Raw genomic sequence first — 7,500 nt, forward strand, 5'->3', positions numbered from 1 at the left:
CTTGGAAGTCTTAATTATTCGAATGAGAGATAAAATCAGTGAGTCATTTCCCGGCGCAACGTAAGATAGTCCTGCTCGGTGATGCTTTATCACTTCCGGGGGAGACTCCCGCAGATTTCGGAATCTTGTTTTGGCTCGTTGTGCCATGTGGGCGTGACGCTGCTACAATACTGGTGATAGAAGTTCACTCTCGACGTGGTTCGGAAGTCACGTAAAGCCGTTGGTCCCGTTGCTGAATAACCACTGGTTCCATGCAACGTAAAAAGACCATGAAGAAAAAGCTACTACAGTACAGTAAACACTTACAAAATTGTGGGATGTTATCATTCTGGTGCTCTCCTTTACTGTTTTAATTGATGTGATGTTTTTTCGATATTGCTATTGATATTTTGACATTATGCTCTGACAAAAGTTTACTGTTACTTGCCAATGAATGATTTCAATAACTAACTAACTATATATATATATATATATATATTATATATATATATATATATATATATATATATATATAATATATATATATATACATATACACACATATATATATCATATATATACATATATACACATATATATATCATATACATATATTTTATATATGCATAGATATGTATATATGTATGTATATATATATGATATATAATATATATATATATATATATATATATATACATATATATATATATATATATATATATATATACATATATATATATATATATATATATATATATATATATATACATATATTACCTTACGCATTTTTCCCCGTTATGGAGGGTTTTTGTGCTTTCAGGCATAGCCTTCTGGTTTTTCTTAGGAAATTGATAAGTTTAGGCTATTATCTCGAGATGGGACTAACTGTCATCAGCCATACCTTCCTTTTACTTGTACAAGAGAAATCCACAAGGTTTTGCATAAATTTACTTCTTAGGTGAAAAGGCATCAATTTTATATATATATATTATATATATATATATATATATATATATATATTATATATATATATATATATATATACATATATATATATATATATATATATATATATATATATATATATATATATATATATGCAATTGTCTATATATATATATATATATATATATATATATATATTATATAGACAATTGTCTATATATATATATATATATAATATATATATATATATATATATATATGTGTGTGTATATATATATATATATATATATATAATATATATATATATAATCATTCGAGCTACAAATGTCCTTTAATATATAAATTCGCTTTACCTCGGAATTGATATATTTTCATATATGTACCGAAGGGGAATTTTTTAGTTGATAATAATTTTCGTCCCCACATGGGATCGAACCACCGTCCAAGTGGACGGGAACGAAAGCAGGACAGACAGTGGAACGCTATCAATTCAACCAACAGATCCCATGTGGGGACGAAATTATTATCAACTAAAAAATTCCCTTTCGGTATATATATGAAAATATCAGTTCCGAGGTAGAGCGATATTAAAGGGCATTTGTAGCTCGAATGATATATAAATGAATCACGGTTCGATGTGATATTATCATACTATATATATATATATATATATATATATATATATATATATATATATATATATACTATATATATATAATATGTGTGTGTGTGTGTGTATATAAGTATATATATAATATATATATGTTTCTGTGTATATATATATTATATATTATATATTATATAGAATATATATATATATATATATATATATATATATATATATATATATATATATCTATATATATATATATATATATATTAATATTATACGTATATATATATGTGTGTATATATATATATCTAATTATATATATATATATATATATATATAGTAATATTATATATATAATATATACATATATATTTATTATTATTAATATTTAATATATTAATATATAATTAAATATATTATACCGTATATTATTTGTGGTTTTGTAACAGCCGCAATGGCCTTTAATTAATGATTTTCCTGTCCATGAATATGGTAGCCCTACATAGCGAGTTGGATTTCAATGGACTTCAAGTTAAACGTGACTTTAATCTGCCGTGTTTGTTTTCATACCAGCAATGCGAGGCAGGGATTCTTCATACGATTTTTATCTGGATTCTAGACTTGCAGTGATAAACGTATCCAAAGATTAGTGGGGAATTTCAGAATGAAAGTCTGAGCAATCACTTGTCATGTTATGCTATCTATGAAACAAAACCTTGAGGTAAATAAAAATATACTGCAGGAAAATGCTCTCTACTCGGATGCATCTTTAGAATTGTTTTTAAACGTAATATATACTGTGCTAATTCCCTGCTCCGGTTTTTTTCTTTTGATAATTTATATAATTCTGGAATTCATTAAGCGAATAAACTAAATGAATGAACGCAGAAAAAGCATTTTCCTCACACTGGAACTTCAAGTTTACATGGTTTAATGGTTACTATAACAAGGCTAAATAAAATTTTGAAGTGTATTTTGCTTTTATCAGAAAGTTTTGTGGCTAAAGTAGCTAAGTTAGGCTCCATAAGTGAGTGTGATGTAATGGTCATATATTTCATAAGGATTAAATATTAAACAGATTTGCCATTTGTGCACTGACGTCAAAGCCTACCTTTGACAATATAGTGATGAAGAAAGTTGATCCCATTTTTATAAGAATGCTATTTTTAGACATCGTGGACCATTTTCTTTGAAAAAAATACAAACTGCTTCAGCGGTCGTTGACGTCATGTCCGTTCCTGATATGAGTTATTTTCTTCCATTTTTTTTTTTTTTTTTATTACGGCCTCGCTTTCCTTTCGTATTTTACGAAGTCTTCCTCTTATCATTCGTCATGACACGCATATTCCTGTTCGAAAACGGCATGTTTTATCCTAATTAATTTTGTACTTTAATTTTACCTTCTAACAACCATCAACTTTCATAGGCAAAAGGGTATAAACTGCAATTTTGTTTTCGAAACCTTAAAACGAAGGTGTGTGTGTGTGTGTGTGTGTGTGGGGGGTGGGGGGAGGGGGGGGGGGGAGGGGGGGGGGGGGGGGGGGAGGGGAGGGGTGGCCGTTGGACTTTTGAGCTTTCGAAATTACAATAGATGAAATTTGAGATTACGGTGGTCCGTTCAAAGTAACGCCTACTCCATTAATTCTGTACTAAGGGTTGACGTGTTAGTAAGGAAAAAATGATAGTATTCACAAAAGAAATGGAAGATGAAAGAATTAGAATGCGTCTCTCCAGTGAAGTAAGCTGCGACACTCGGCCAAATATCCTGAAACGTTAATTTGAAGTAGCTGGTTATCAGCTGAGCAGCGGCCAGGTCGGAACATTTACATTCATTGATGCTATCGATAAGAACTCCGATCAAAAACCGTCTAATCTGTTGTTTTAAAAAGTAAAAAGCTTTTGAGTAAAAAAAATGAAATAAAATATAATAAAAAAAAAATTACTGGAATTTTGATTTACTTAGAGTGAGTTAGTTATAGCATCTTCAGCAGACTTCAGTTTCAGTTTGATGTTCCATTCATGGCTCATTTTCATTTCATTTATGAGTGTGGCATTTTCACTGAAAGAGAGGAAGGATTGAGCACTTGGCGTTTGGGCGCATGATGTTACCCGCAAGGAAATAAGGCATCATAGTCACATGATATATTTATATATATACATGTGTGCGTGTGTGTGTGTGTGTGTGTATAATTGAGGGGAGGATATTAACCAAATTTACCGTTATATCTTAAAACTGTTCTTCACTAAAACATATTGTACTGGGTGAGACTCCTCGGGAACACACACACACACACACACACACCACACACACACACACACACACACACACACAACACACACATATATATATATATATATATATATATATATATATATATATATATATATATATATATATATATATACATATATATACAATATATTGCATTACTTATTTGTAATGTATTATTTCATCTTTCCAGGTACTGTACAGAAATCCTGCTTATTTGCCTTCTATCGTTTAAACCTCTAGAACCTCCTGTAGTCTTAATTAAGGTAAGATTAATTCAGAGTTCCCTTGTTCCCTGTATTTTTCATTCATCTGTTTCATTTACTTATGCCATCTATGTCAACTGATTTATAATTTTTGTTATAGGTAAAGAAAAAACTATGCTTTTGTTCGGCTTTTTGTAAGTAGTTCAAGAACGTATTTCATCATTAAGGATTGGTTGAAATATATTTGAACTCGAATTGAAAACCCAAAATTGTATCCTGTTTGAAACAATATCCATTTGGAATTTGGAATTATTATCCTCTAAGGAATCATTATAATTAATCTTGGTACTGGTGCCTTGTTCAATGCCATTTTAAAGATTGTGTTTTCTAGTGTTTATTCGGTTAGCTCAATGTAGTAATTATTCTTCTCCCAGTAACTAGTGGCAGTTGAATCATTGTTTGGTAGAAGACATTGCTAGTTATATTGTTTCCGTATAACTACAACCTTAACGGATGATTAGAGACAACAGATTTCCACTAAACCTTTTAGAAAAATTTGGTTCCTTGTTTAGATTTCGTTCAAAACAGTCCCGGCCATTCCCAGAAAACACTTTGTATTTTATTTGCAGTAAAGTTGAAGTTTAAGTTACAAGGTCTCTTAATACAGAAATTTTTATAGGCAGTTGTTTGAAGATGAACATGTCATATTCTCGGAGTTTTCTGAGGCTTGTAGTAAACTTGGCATGAAAACATAAGACAGAAACTTTGTAGCCACACATTTTTTTTTCTTTGTCTGTCGTATCTTGTCCTTTAACATGTAAAATTGTTTTATTTGTGATAACTTTGCTAAAACGGTCTCCTGATCAACGAGCTTGAACAACGCTTAAATTGGTCAAGACTGGAGGGGAAAATATTTTATTTTATTTTTTTACTCGAAGATTTTTTTTTTATCTTTACTTTCCATGTCTTCATCAATAATAAGTCGTATAATATGCGTGCTATCTTCCATTTAGTGTCTACCTATATATCTAGAAAAACCAAAAAGAAGAACATATAGACAGATTCGGAATATAAATACGAAAATGGAATCTGCAAATAAATACCTTTGTTTTGATATGTATATATATGAAAATAAATTCTCTTGTTAAAACAGGATGCGTCTTAAGTATAAGAGTCCCATTAAGTTTAAAGCTAAGGACTATATTTCGGTGGAGTGACTCCCACCCTTGTCAAGTAGTGATAAGGGTGGGAGTCATTCCGCCGAAATAATGTCCTTAGTTTTTTAAACCAGAGTATTTTGATGGGCATTTTATAATTTATATATATATATATATATATATATATATATATATATATATATATATATATATATATTGTGTGTGGTGTGTGTGTATCTCGTGAGTTCAAGTCGAAGCTGACCCGGCCCGAATTGTCACTCGGTCTGTGCTTTCAGCGCCTTATGGTAATGACTCCTCCCTACTTTGTACTTATTTTTTATATTTGTATAACTTTTCTAACTTTTAATTTGTATTCCAAGTTTGGGATTTTAACTTTTGTTTTATCTTTATGTAGCTTGAAAATGGGACTTTTATGTCTTGAAACGTCGCGACTACAATAAAAATATACATATAATGGGAATAAAGGATTTTCCTTCACCTCGCACCTACTGGTTGATAGAACCCCATTCAATTTTCACTCTATTATATATATATATATATATATATATATATATATATATATATATATATATATATATATATATATATATTTATATATATATATATATATATATATATATATATATATATATATATATATATGTGTGTGTGTGTGTGTGTGTGTATGTATGTATATATATGAATTTTTATCCCTTTATACAAGTATTACTTTTTCCATCCACAAATATGAAACCACAAATATCGTTTGATATCGACTTCTCTATACCTCGGGAATAACTTACATCCAAAGGGGAATTATAGTGATTGATAAGTGCTAATGTGCCAGCCAGGACTCGAATCCTTGGCATGGTTTGGAGAGAGCGATAGTCAGGGAACTCACAACCCAGCTATATATAACTCTTATAGATAAGGTATACTTTTGGGTTGGTATAATAAATTTCCTGACAATGCTTTTCAAATGTCTTAATAGTGAACTTGATACATTTTTTACTCAAGATGAAATTTGACGTTTTTGTTAACGCATATGGTTGCATCCACATTACAGTAATACATGTCATGAACGCACATAGGTAATTTATCTCGTGTGTTTTGCAGACAGGTTGAAAACAAGTCATTAACAGTAAGAGTAAAACAAACCTTTGACAGACGCTGGGCAATGGTATGAAATACTACCTAGCCACAAAATTTAGTGCCTACAGACATTATTGGAGGTTCTTTACAGCGTCCCCCGCGCCCTGTAGTTGCAACCCCTTTCATTGTTTTTACTGTACCTCTGTTCCAAGTGTCTTTCTATCTTACTTTGCACCCTTTCCTAACAACTGATTCATAGTGCAACTGCGAGGTTTTCTTCCTGTTACAACTGCCAAACCGTTGGAGTGTCAATTTCCGTTTCAGCGCTGCGTGACCTCAAAAGTCTCAGCGCTTGGCCCTTGTCCTAATTTCTATATGCTATTCTATTCTATTCTATTCTAAGCACTGGGTAGAAACACCAAGTTGTGGACATGTGTTCAACTTGATTCTGATGTTTGTGGACTGAATTGCCAACGTATTTATGACACTTATGTTGTTATTGTTGTTGCTGTGCTTATGCAACTAACACGCAATACCGCCACGGAAAATGTGATTTTTCCTTTATCGGAGATAATCACAATTCTATAACAGAACATGTCGCCCAACGGATCAGATGGCTGCATTAGGTTTATCGGCTTTGAAAGATAACGACACAAAAGTTATTTTTAGTAACCTATCACTCTTCAGAAGCGGGAGGGAGCGAGCCTGTCCACGGTATCCGGGATGTAAACATAATCTGTTTACCCCATTATAGACCTAGCAGGATTTTCCTTTGGCCTACTTTGCGTGACAATCTGACTCAGTGACGTGATCTACTCAGGCACGTTGATTTGAACTTTTATCAGCCCGAACTCCGCAATACCGCAGTCATTAAAATAACTTTTCGTTATCGCTAATGTAAGTTAAGTTTCTGGAGATGAGCTGCCTCTGCCTTCTCATGGTTGATGCTGAAGCGTCATATTTTGCTTAACTTAGCTTCAGTGTTAAGCCATTTCCTCTAACATGGGAAACGGATGAGGGAGGTTTACCTTGTCGAGGCTTCTTCCTTGTTAATTATGTAATGTAGCGCCGGTTATTTTTCGCTCTTTTCTCTCTTGTTGTTGTTGTTGTTGTTGTTTATGATTATGCCAGTACGGGCTCGTGGTCAAAGAGCAGCACGTAATCGCTTCTGTTTCTCTCAAGGGCTGGTCAAAATCAAACTCTCTTTGCGGGCCGGATTTTGGCCCTGAGCCGTAGAAT

The 7,500-nt window shown here is 31.9% G+C and overlaps 1 long non-coding RNA gene across 1 annotated transcript in view; it reads left to right on the top strand.

The window, feature by feature from the left end:
• The window catches only part of LOC135207119 (uncharacterized), a 26,885-nt gene extending 22,810 nt beyond the window's left edge, over positions 1–4,075 (top strand). The window contains exon 3 of the long non-coding RNA XR_010312883.1: positions 4,000–4,075. This is a non-coding gene — a long non-coding RNA (uncharacterized LOC135207119). The remainder of the gene's footprint in view (positions 1–3,999) is intronic.
• The last annotated feature ends 3,425 nt before the right edge of the window (positions 4,076–7,500 follow it).

Source organism: Macrobrachium nipponense, chromosome 32, assembly GCF_015104395.2.
Source record: "Macrobrachium nipponense isolate FS-2020 chromosome 32, ASM1510439v2, whole genome shotgun sequence".
Lineage (NCBI taxonomy): Eukaryota > Metazoa > Arthropoda > Malacostraca > Decapoda > Palaemonidae > Macrobrachium > Macrobrachium nipponense.